The sequence below is a fragment of the Lepus europaeus genome, chromosome X (genome assembly GCF_033115175.1).
Source record: "Lepus europaeus isolate LE1 chromosome X, mLepTim1.pri, whole genome shotgun sequence".
Classification (NCBI taxonomy): domain Eukaryota; kingdom Metazoa; phylum Chordata; class Mammalia; order Lagomorpha; family Leporidae; genus Lepus; species Lepus europaeus.
In genome coordinates this window covers 97,199,543-97,211,562 of record NC_084850.1, presented here as the reverse complement: position 1 = coordinate 97,211,562, position 12,020 = coordinate 97,199,543, and positions in this window count along the sequence as shown.

The following is a 12,020-nucleotide window of genomic DNA, read 5'->3' as shown; positions in this document are numbered from 1 at the left end:
TAGCTCTTTGAGCCATCCTGAGTTGTCTTTTTTCTGTGGCATAAGATAAGAGTCCAACTTCATTCTTGTGTGTGCTGATATCCAGTTTTCCAAACACCATTTGTTGAAAAGAGTGGTTTTTTTCCACTGAATGGTCTTGAAGTCCTTGTCAAAAATAATTTGATCACATCTGAGTGTCTGGGCTCTCTATACTAGTCCATCAGTCTACATGTCTGTTTTTATGGCAATACTGTGCTGTTTTTTGTGAACAGTAATTATAATTAAACATTCCTAAAAGAAAATGCATATGTAGTAGGAAATAATAAACAACTTAATGCAAGTTCTTTTTTTCCTTTTTACTAAAAGCATAAAGTATAGACAATACTTTACATAGGTGAACATGCAATTTTAAGGAATATTAATATACATAATCAACATGGAAATTCACTAGTAAAATCTTAGTTGCTATTTCCCCCCAACCTACCTTGACATTATTCCTATACTTCATAATCAACAAGGTTCTACTAAAACTCTGACCTCAGAATCAGCCCTTAAGGCTTCCTGGTCTGGCTGAAAAGCTGGTGAGAGCATTTCAGGCATGGAAAGCCAACACTGTGGCTAAAATGTGCTACATGAAGGGTCTCTGTGAGTGAGACCCCAGTGGAAAAAATGGCCATCAAAGAAGGATGTACTTTTTTCTCCGAAGGAAGGAGAGAACTTCCACTTTGTCTATGGCCTTCTCTAAATAGTGACAGAGTTTGTGGATTCAAAAGGCTTCCATAGCCTTGGCAGCTCATGTCAAGAGCCTCAGGGGGTCACTGACGTCATACATAAGTGTTAATTGTTAAGTTAACAAGAACCACTGTGCACTAACTTCCCATGCAGGACCTCTGTCCTCAATGAGTTGTATTATGAGAGTTAACAGTAAAATTCATTCCCAAATAGTTTTTTTTGTGTGTATGCATGTGTGTGCAAATCTTTGTGTTGCATGTGTTGAAATCTTTACTTAGTGTAGAGTTGGTCTTCTGTGTACAAAGTTAATTGAAAATGAACCTTAATGGAGAATGCGACTGGGAAGGGGAGAGGGAGGAGGTGGAGGGGTGGGAGGGCAGGTATGGTGGGAAGAATAACTATATTCCTAAAATTGTACGTATGAAATTTGCATTCCTTAAAAAATTAATTAACTAATTTAAAAAAAAAAACAAGGTTCTACTAGTGATCACTAGACCAATACCTTCTCTTTCTGGATCTTGACCTTTTGGTCAGTCGTGGACACAGGAACACTGTCACAAGTATAATGAAGTACTACACCTGTGAGGGAGCTGACTACACTGCTTGACTAGTGGGGAGATCCCCACTCCAATCTGCTGCTCTGTCTCTTCCTCAGTACAAACATTCCCCAGCCATCATGAAGCTGCCTTGGCAAGAAGGCCTTGAAGCATTATTTCCCTAGACGTCTAATTCATCAGCACTGAGGAAACACAACAGCGCCTGAGTGCTCTAATGTCCTTACTTTTTGGAATATTTTTTGTGTCTGGAACTTCCCTAGTATACAGAGAAATACAAGTTTATAAATTGATAAAATGAAAGACCAAATTTCTTTCTCACTTGCACACAAAGTTGAGTGAAAACCTTTTATCTTAATGGAAATTCCAATTCAACAAATCTGACTGTTTTAAAAAGGTTTTCTAATTTGCTTGTCAATATGCCCAGAGTTCAATCTGGGGAGTGGGGGTGGGTGGGAGGTGGGTTAGCACACAAGATTAGTTGGAACATATCTTTATCTAGGCTTCTCTAGGAAAATATGATAAACAAGAGAGATTATCTACAAGAATTTGTCATATTTAAAATCAATGATTGGGATTGGCACTGTGGCATAGAGGGTAAAGCCACTGCCTGCAGTGCTGGCATCCCATATGGGTACTGGTTCAAGTCCTGGCTGCTCCACTTCTGATCCAGCTCTCTGCTATGGCCTGGGAAAGCAGTACAAGATGACCCAAGTCCTTGGGCCTTTACACCAGCATGGGAGACCTGGAAGAAGCTCCTGGCTCCTGGCTTCAGATCGTCACAGCTCCAGCCATTGGAGCCAACTGGGGAGTGAACCAGTGGATGGAAGCCCCCTCTCTGTGTGTGTGTGTGTAACCCTGACTTTCAAATAAATAAATAAATCTTTAAAAAGATAAAATAAAATCAATGATTACTAGAATGTATTTTGCACACAAACTAAAATGATCAGTATACATTTTTCTCATCTCTAACAACCAAAAGAACTCTTAGGAGACATAGTTTCCTCCTCAATGCTGTATCTTGGACATTTTGAAAGAGCTTTGCAAATATCTCATGGAACCATAGAGGGCCATACTATAAAAAGAGGCTAATCTGTTGTAACGGCCTAATTATAAACAAAAATAATTAGAGGAATTCTGTGTTGTATCAATGAGAGAAGTTTGGGGCAAGGAACTAGCACACATTACAATAATTTAAAATCATAAACCATGCTGTTTTGATTCGTATAGATTACTGATAAGTTTTGAAATTGGAAATATCAGTCCTGCACCTTTGCTCTTTTTCAAGATTGCTTTGATTATTTGGGGTCTCTTAAGAGCCATATGAGGATTCCATATGGGCTCCGGTTTGAGTCCCGGCTGCTCACTTTTTTTTTTTTATTTGACAGGCAGAGTTAGACAGTGAGCGAGAGAGAAAGAGAGACAGAGGGGAAGGTCTTCCTTCCGTTGGTTAACCCCCCAAATGGCCACCATGGCCGGCACGCTGCACCAATCCGAAGCCAGGAGCTAGGTGCTTCCTCCTGGTCTCCCAAGAGGGTGCAGGGCCCAAGGACTTGGGCCATCCTCCACTCCGGCTGCTCACTTTCAATCCAGCTCCCTGCTAATGCTCCTGGAAAAGCATAAGAAGATGGCTCCTTCCATGCGTGTGGGAAACCAGGATGGAGTTCCAGGTTCCTGGCTCTGGCCTAGCCCAGCCCTGGCCATTGCAGCCATTTGGGGAGTGAAGCAGCAGATGGAATATATTTGTGTGTGTATGCACATGTGCACATCTCTCTCTCTCTCTCTCTCTCTCTCTCGTCTATTCCTCTCTCTTGTCACTCTGTATTTCAAATAAACAAAGAAATCTGAAAAAAAAAAAAGAAAATTAGGCATTTGATTATTATAGTGGGATAACAAAATCAGATTCTCCCTCTCCCTTGGGATATGCTGGTTTTTTTTTCCTTCTTTTAATTTTTTTTAAATTACTGAAGGCTATGATGGTCCATTTGTTTTTAGATCTTGCCAAATTATTTTTGAACACTATTCCTTGGCATGTGTGGTCCCTAGTGTCGCTGTTCCTTTAGTTGGTATTTAGCTAATTTTTTGGCATGGATTTCTTTGAACTCCAGGGGTGAAAGCAGAAAAACAAAAAGCAGTTTTTAAAAAAGAATGAAGAGAGAGAGAGAGAGAAAGAGAGAGAGAGAGAGAGAGATCGACCACTTCTCTCAATCTTTGCATACTGGCCCTCTGCTTGGGCAGTCCTTACTAGTTGGGCTTGCTCTGAGCTTAGGGACAGCCTGAAGTGAAAGGCTTTGCCAGGTCAGTCCTGAGCTTGCATCAGCCTGAAGCTGTGTCAGCTCTCTAAAGTCCCCCAGATGTGCAACTGCATTTGAATGTTTGTTTTTTTCACTTCTTTAAGCAAGGTTTCCTCTAGTTCTTGAAGCATATTTATTATGCTGATTTTGGAGTACTGATATGTTATATCCGACATCTGGTCCCTCTCAAAGACAGTTTCCCTCTCTCTGGTGGTTGTTTATGTACTTGCTTGTGTATTTGCTTTTAGTGGGTCAGCTACTTTATTTTATTGAAAGCTATTTCCCTTCCTGTTGTTCCTCGGGGTTCTCAGATCTGGGCCGCCCATACATAGGCACCAGGATGGCAGTGCTTTTTATACAGAGCTCATTTTGATTGTCTCTTTGCCGGATCTCTCTTTTTTTAAAGATTTATTTTATTTATTTGAAAGACAGAGTTACAGAGAGAGGTAGAGACAAGAGAGGATCTGCTGGTTCACTCCCCAGATGGCCGCAACAGCCTGAGCTGTGCTGATCCTAAGCCGGGAGCCAGGTGCTACCTCTGGACTCCCATGCGGGTGTAGGGCCCAAGCACTTGGGCCATCCTCCACTGCCCCCCCGGGCCGCAGCAGAGAGCTGGACTGGAAGTGGAACAGCTGGGACTAGAACTGGTGCCCATATGGGATGCTGGTGCTTCAGGCCAGGGCTTTAACCCACTATGCCACAGCGCCGGCCCCTGCCTGATCTCTTTGTCAAACTGTCTACCTCACTGGCTATCACAGATATCTGTCAGTCTCCTGTGATTGCTGGTGGATGGCACAATTATTTTTACAATATTCTGGGGGCAGAATTTGCTCCATAGTCTGATACAGTTTGGGGAAGGGGGTGATGAGGCCAGGCTTTGTGGTTTGTGCTGATATGCAGCAGGGGTTCTTTTGACAGAGACTCCAGGGACCCCTGGAAAGGAAAGGAAAAACCATACACGATGTAACTCTCCAGTAGCCCTGAAGGAGAAGGAGAAAGGCGAAAGATATACAATGCAATCTTCAGGTGCAAATGCGTCTGCCCAAAGGACCTGATTGAGCATTCTGCAAACTTGCTTGTAAAACAGGCTACTCTAATCTCAGTTTCCTGATTGTTTTGGTAGAATACCTCATTAGCATACACCTCAACCAATCAGGGAGAACTTCCTCCTTTAGAAATGCATACAAATCAGAGCCAGGTAGTCTTGAGCAGCAGCTCTCTCTGCCAGAGAGCCTTCTCTACTTCTTTCAATAAACAGCTTTCACTTTGCTCACTCCTTCCTTGTCCATTTGTCTCATTCGTTGTGGTGGGAAGACAAAGATCCTGCCAGAAGCTGTAACCCAGAAGACTGCGATGCTCATGGAATCAGGCAGAGGGGAGAAGATGTGACCTGACCGGAGAGGAGAGGCTGCAACACCAAGAGCTGGAACACAGGAGCTGTGCCATTTCTGGAGGCACAGGCTCCTCCTGAGACCACTCCCACAACATCAACACCAAAACTCCTGCAACACTTTTAGTTGTATATTTCCCTAGTTTTGTTTGATGACTTAGCTGGCCACAATTTTTTAATGACTTTTAATTAAGAAGAACTGTGATTTTCAAGTGTCATGCACCTTGAACTTTCCCACATTCTGTTTCAAATCAGCAGCTCTTTGGGTAGTGCTGTGGAGTTCCTTTATTCATGGATTTCCTCTCCTCTGGTAAAAAAAAAAAAAAAAAAATCTCCGGAGCCACGACTCTGTGCCGGGAACAGGGCAGAATACTCTTGTTTTCCCAGTTAGTCTCTCTTGGTATGGCACCTCTGCCCGACGGGTGAGCTGGGGTGGAATGGATTAAACCACTTGTTTTCTTGAATGTTCACTCCTTTGTTAGTCTCTGCTCTAAAAGTACACCCCCTGGGTAGAGGAAGGGACACTCCTGCTTCTTGGCTACATTTCACCAGGAGTTTAGCCTCTTCCACTCAGAGTTGTGATGGATGAGAAATGGTGGTGGTTGGTCCTTCTAGGTGGGATACAGTAATTTTGGACTGGGTCCTGAAGAAGGGGGAGACCATCTTCTTGGCCACATCTGAAGCACAGCTTCCTTTAACCTGAGTGGAAAGGGGGGAGGAGGAAGTGGATTTTTGCTTAAAAGACACAGACTCACTCTTCTTATGAAGTTTTTGTATGTTTTCTTGAATAAATGCTTCTTCATTTACTGTATACACTTATGTCAACTCCTGGAGATTTTAATTAGCTGTTCTTTTCATTAGTTTTGCTTGTATGCTTATAGAGTGGGTCCTCGGAGCTCCTCACTCTCTATATGTAGTGTCTTAGAAGAAGACTTTCTACCTTGACAATGATGTTTTATAAAACAAGATACAAGATACTTGAACACATTTAAAGGCTGAGTCTGGGGGCCAGCACTGTGGCGGAGTGGGTAAAGCCACCACCTGTGACACCAAACATCTCATGTGGGTACTGGTTCGTGTCTGGGCTGCTCCAATCCAGCTGACTGCCAATGTACCTGGGGAAAATCAGTGGAAGATGGCCCAAGTGTTGGGGCCCATGCCACCTATGTGTAAGACCCAGATGAAGCTTATGGCTCCTGGCTTCAACCTGGCCCAGCCCCAGCCATTGCAGCCATCGGGGAAGTGCACCAGGGGATGGAAGACCTCTCGCTCTCGCTCTCGCTCTCGCTCTCTGTAATGTGGACTTTCAAATAATTAACTAAAATCTTTTTAAAGAATTTAAAAATAAAGGCTGAGTCATGAGATGGGGAGAGACGGAAGATACAGGAGTGAGCAGTATAACTGATTTATCCAGGTTTTTGATGCGGTAGCAGGAATGGGACAGAGAACTCTAGTGCGAGGATCAGTCGGCAGGAAAAAGGACAACTCTTCCACTGCCAGGAGGGAAGGAGTGAGTACAGCACATGTAAGAATGCTCACGTGTAGTGGGCGGTGTGTGGCGAGGAGTTGTCCATTGTCCATTGTCTTCTATTTTCAATGCTGTAGTAGGTGAGGTGGAAGCAGAGGTGGGGAAGAACACGCATTTGGTGATACTACTAGGGAGGCATGTGCTCGAGTTCTGCATTTCCTCTGCCTTCAAGGAGGAATGTCAGAATCCTGTGAGGCCGGCGCCACAGCTCACTAGGCTAATCCTCCACCTGCAGCGCCAGCACCCCGGGTTCTAGTCCCGGTTGGGGCACCGGATTCTGTTCCGGTTGCTCCTATTCCAGTCCAGCTCTCTGCTGTGGCCCGGGAGTGCAGTGGAGGATGGCCCAAGTGCTTGGGCCCTGCACCTGGCATGGTAGACCAGGAGAAGCACCTGGCTCCTGGTTTTGGATTGGCACAGTGTGCTGGCCGTAGCAGCCATTTGGGGGGTGAACCAATGGAAGGAAGACCTTTCTCTCTGTCTCTGTCTCTCTCTAACTCTGCCTGTCAAAATAAATAAATAAAATTTTTTTAAAAAAAAAGAATCCTGTGAATAACTACATCTCTGAATACCCCGTGAAATCACTGCTGAATTCCTGGTCCCGGATGTTTGCTGAGCCGGCCACAAGATCAACTGCTCTGGAATCTGAGTCCAAGACAAATGTCCATTTACAACTGTCTCTGCGCCTCCTTTTTTCCAGAAAGGGGAAACTTGGGAACTCTGCCCCCCCTTCCTGCTCCAGCTGCCAGGAAGCTGAGGGGCAAACCGAGCCCCCCGACTCTCGGAGGCGCCTGCTCACATACGTTCCCTGGGCTTCCTTCCTCTCCCAGCTCTTTGTTCTGCCTTATCCCCACAGGATTGGTCCTACCCTCTGCTGTAACCTTTAAGGAGAAGGGGGAGGGCGCTGCCATTTATAGCTTAGGGCTCCAGAGTGCAGGCTGCAGGGCCTCCGACGGCCCGTGGGCCCAGGTCCCCGCGGCCGCCGAGGGGCCGTGCCCCAGTCACTGCCTCCCTCTCAGCCCCGTCTCCCCATCCTTAGCCCGGATGCCCGTGGCTCCTGGTGACACCCAGTGCGTGTGGGGGTGACAGGAGGACGTTTAGGTCTAGCACGGGGGACCCCACCCGGGGTGCTGTGAGTGCTCCCCGACGCCAGCCAGCACCCTGTCTTCCAGTCTCCCTTCCGCGACCCCCAGGCGTCTGCGGGGTGTGCCCAGCACGGTCCTGAACGATGGGTGCCCCCTCCCTACCCCATTCTTAGACGGGGACAGTGATGCAGAGCTATGGAGCCTCGCTCATCAGCGGGAGTTACAGCTGGGAAGGGAAGGCAGTCCGTGTGTCTGTCTCTCTGCAGTATGTCCGCCCCGCTGCCCTCTGCATCTACCAGACAGGCCTCCATTGCTATAGGGCTTTGCAAGGGCCTCGGGACCCGGAGATTTCTCCGTGCCTGTCCATCGCTGCTCTGAGGAAGTGCAGGGGCCAGCTCCCTGGTTCCGCACCCTGGCTGCAGGTACAGTTCCCTCAGCTGGTCACAGATGCTGATTCCTGGGCTCTCTGCAAGCTGTGCAATTGGGCTCCCCAAGGTGGGCTCAGCCATCTGCATCGCTCCCGGCTCAGGGAGTGATGCCGGTGTCGCCAGCCCAGCCTTCGAAAGTCCCAGATGTGATGGTATTGGCTGCCTCTGTGTCCCGCACCCCCAAGCAGGGGCCCCGGGCTGCCCGTACTTCCCTGGCGTCTGTGGGCTCGGCAGAGGCGAGCCCAGGAGCAGGCTCCATGTGCTGGTGTGGCTTCCTCAGCCCCGGGGGGCCGGGGGAGGGGACGTTTCCCACACCCGCTGGCTCGGTCCTCTGCTCGGTCACTCTCCTCCCCCCAACCACTCACGACACCCCACCCGGCCCTCCTGTCACTCACAGGTCCACGCGCTCTGTGTCGCGCTCACGTTGCCTCTCTCTGGCAGACATACCCTCCAAGGGGCAACCGAAGATAATTCTGAGGAGGTAAGGAACAGAGCTGGGCGGCATGGAGGGTCCCACGGGGCGTGGTCAGACTGCGTGGCGCCGTCAGGAAAAGCCCTGGGCGGCCCAGAACTGCAGCGTGAAGGAGCAGTGAGCTATGGCCCCACGGTGAGAGCCGCATCCCAGATTTGGAGCGGCCCCCAGGAGCACATGGCTGCGGTTGGGGGACTTCACCAGGGCGAGGCAGGGCCCAGCAGACAGAGCGTGGGATTAAATGCCCCAGACTCTCACTCCCACCACCGTCAGCCTCGGGCCACTGCCTCTTATTGGCCAATAAGGAACCCAGGTGGGGCAATCAGCAGGGGTCAGTAGCGGGGTCAGGGTGGGGCAGAGAAGGACCGGCAGGGGTGCAGCATGGATGGCGGGGAGAAGCTGGGTGGGGGAGTAGCCAAGAGCCCCCAGCATCAGCCCTGAGCTGCCCTTGCTCCTGCTTGGATCTGGCCCAGCCACCTGTCCTACATCAAGATCTTCGACGTGGGCACACGCTACATGGTGAACCGAGTGCAGGACCACATCCAGAGCCGCACAGTCTACTACCTCATGAATATCCACGTCACACCCCGCTCCATCTACCTGTGCCGGCATGGCGAGAGCGAGCTCAACCTCAGGGGCCGCATCGGAGGAGACTCTGGCCTCTCAGCTCGGGGCAAGCAGGTAGGGAGAGCCCCGTGCACCCCCACGCGTTGGCTGAGCTGGCCCAGGTGTGGTTGGGGCAGAGCTGGACAGGCAGGGTGGTGCTGCCTGGGTCCTGAGGAGGGGCCCACACTAGAGCTGGGCCAGGAGCAGGTTCTGCCCACTCCCGCCTTCCTCCCCATCAGCCGCTCAGTGTGGACGCATCCTTGGTGGCTCCCAGGTGCCAGCGGCTTCTGCGGGTCTCCTAGCTGGAGCCTGGCCCTCCAGGCCCGCCCCAGGCTGGCTGCTCCATCACAGGACCCCGCTTCACCCCTGCCTGACAGCTCCCCTCATCTCTCTCACCACACTGTGCCTTTGCTTGTGCCCCGCCTTGCTGCCCACAGTCCCCTCTGGTCGCTGGTCACCCTCGCTGGCAGGCAGCTGCCTGGAGGGCCCGACGCTGAATCCCTTCTCTGCGGCTTGGGCTGCTGCCACCCTCCCCACCGCAGGGGTCACGCGGTCAGCAGCTGACCCCCTTCTGGCTGCGTCTCGCCTGCCCTCCCAGCTCCATGCCAGGCCCAGCTCCTGCTCCGTGGTTGGTCCAGGAAGCCCTCACAGTCAGGTGGCCGAGCCCGGTCTCCATCTCTCCTGGGCTGGGCCATGTGCCCTGCACATTCTGGGAGGGGCTCACACAGGGCTCTGTCCCCTTCTGCCCCCATCTGGCCCTGGCCTTGTGGGCATAGGTGCTGTTCTTGCTGGAAGGATCATGTGGGGGTGGGGCCAGGGGGAGAGGAGGTGTGGGGGCAGCTATGTTGTCATGTATGGGACCCCTCTGCACAGCCACGGTCGTGCCTTCTGCTCCCGACGTGTGGCCTCGTTTGATGTCCACAACCGCTCTGTGGGGTGGGCAATACCCACACCCAGATATGGAGGACGGAGCTGAGGTCCAGAGAGGGGCAGAGAGTGACCGCAGGTCACACAGCCTGGGCCAGACAGAGCCAGGACTGAAAGCCAGGCTTTCCTGCCTTGCACCTCAGTACCTCCGCTGGAGAAGCAGGAGGGGTCCCAGACAAGGTGCTGTCACTTACAGCCCAGTCCTCATGGCTCCCTCCTTGTCACTCCCAGGCTGGCAGTCTGTGTACGCTGGCCTTTGGCTCATCTGTGGCTCCTCAGGGCAGAGTGAGAGGCCATGCAGGTGCGACCCTGCCCCATGGTACCACCTGCAGCTTGGGCGCTCTTGCTGAGGGGTGGCCATGGCCCTCTCATGCTGCTTAGAGCCCAGATGGACAGTGGCCAGCTCCACATATGCTTCCTGCTCACTAGCGTGTGCGTGCACCTGCACACACCTGGCCTAACCTTCCGTGTGCTGGGCACAGTACTCCATGCCCAGCTGGCAGTGCCCTCAGTGGTCACCCCCATCACCACAGCCCTCACTGTGCAGCACCCACTGTGCACCCAGGAGCAGTCTGGGTGCTGCTGACTCCCCAGGTGAAGTGACAAACACAGAGACCACAGGTGAGTGCGAGCTGCTTGCGTCTCTCAGGCAAGCTGTGAGGCCTGGGAGGGCAGGGACTCGGCCCTCAGCTCACAGGGACCGTGTGAGGGGGTGGGGGCCTCACCCACGTCTCCTACCTCCCAGTCAAGTGCCCCTTCCGTCGGAGCGCACGGCCGCTGACTCAGGTCCATGATGAGATGCGTGCAGGAGAGGCGTGTGGCTGTGGCGCTCAACGAGCGCCTGGGTGTGTGCGTCTGTGCCGGTGTTCCCAGCACACTCCGTCTGGGATGGCTGACACACCTGTGCACAGCACGGCAGGTCGCCTGCTCCCTTGGGCTGCCACAGCCCTTGAGGGCCTCTCCATGCTGCCTTTGTTTTCTGCACAGGACTGGCCGTGTCTTAAGAACTGGGACTCCCGGCACCCAGCACTGGGCCATGGGCACCCGAGTCAGTAACCTGCGTTGGCTTAGTGAACAGCTCAGTGTCTGAGTGAGGGGGTGCCTGACGGGCTCGATGCTGTAGAGCCCCGGCCAAGCCCCACCTGGAGAACCCAGGCCCCAGCTTCTGCCGCCTTGGGGCAAAGGCCGGGCTCTCCTCAAGTCATTCTTCCCCTCCTGAGAAACTGCCCCTGGCGTGTGACGACTAACTCAAGGAAGTTCGATGGCTGCATCCTGGTCCAGCCTGAACATCTAGCCACGGGACCCCAAGTGAGCACGCACCGACTGCAGCCCTCCCTGGGCTGTGCCATCTGCTCCACTGAACCCTGAGGTTGGGTGAGCAATGGCAACAGCCCATCACCAAAGGCAGTGGTCGGTGCCAGATCAGGCGGGCACGGGGCTAAAGGCCCAGATGAGTTAGCAGAGGCCACCCCTCTGCACAACATCGCTCGCTGTGCCTCAGCTCCTGCCGTGAGCCTTGCAGGTGGCTCCCAAAGAAGAAAAAGTCCTGGGAGCACAGTGTGCAGGTGGTAACAGGAAGTAGCCGGAAGTCTAGGTGTGGTGCAGCTGCACGCTGGGGTGACCCTGATGGGAACTAAGCAGGGGGAATTCTCTTACTGGGGCCATGCATCTGGGTGATCTCTATCTAGAAAGCAATCTGGCTGCGGCACTGATTAAATCTGGTCAGACGGTTTTAGACTAGAAAGGAACAAGATTGGAGAACAGATAGCAGCAACAATGCAATGAAATACTTAGCACAGTTCTAATTGCTTTGCCTGCATGTAAGTGAGGAGCAGATGAACAGCTCTATTTGTGTCTTGAATGCTCACCCGTAGGAACATGGTGACCCAGCCTTTGGAGTTTTATCTAGACACTCCACTGCTTGTTCAATGAGCTAATGAAAAAAAAAATGGCCCCAGTAGAAGGGATGGGTGTTTTGTGTGGGTTCTTTATGGATTCACCTTCGTTTAGCTTGACTCGGTGCCAAGT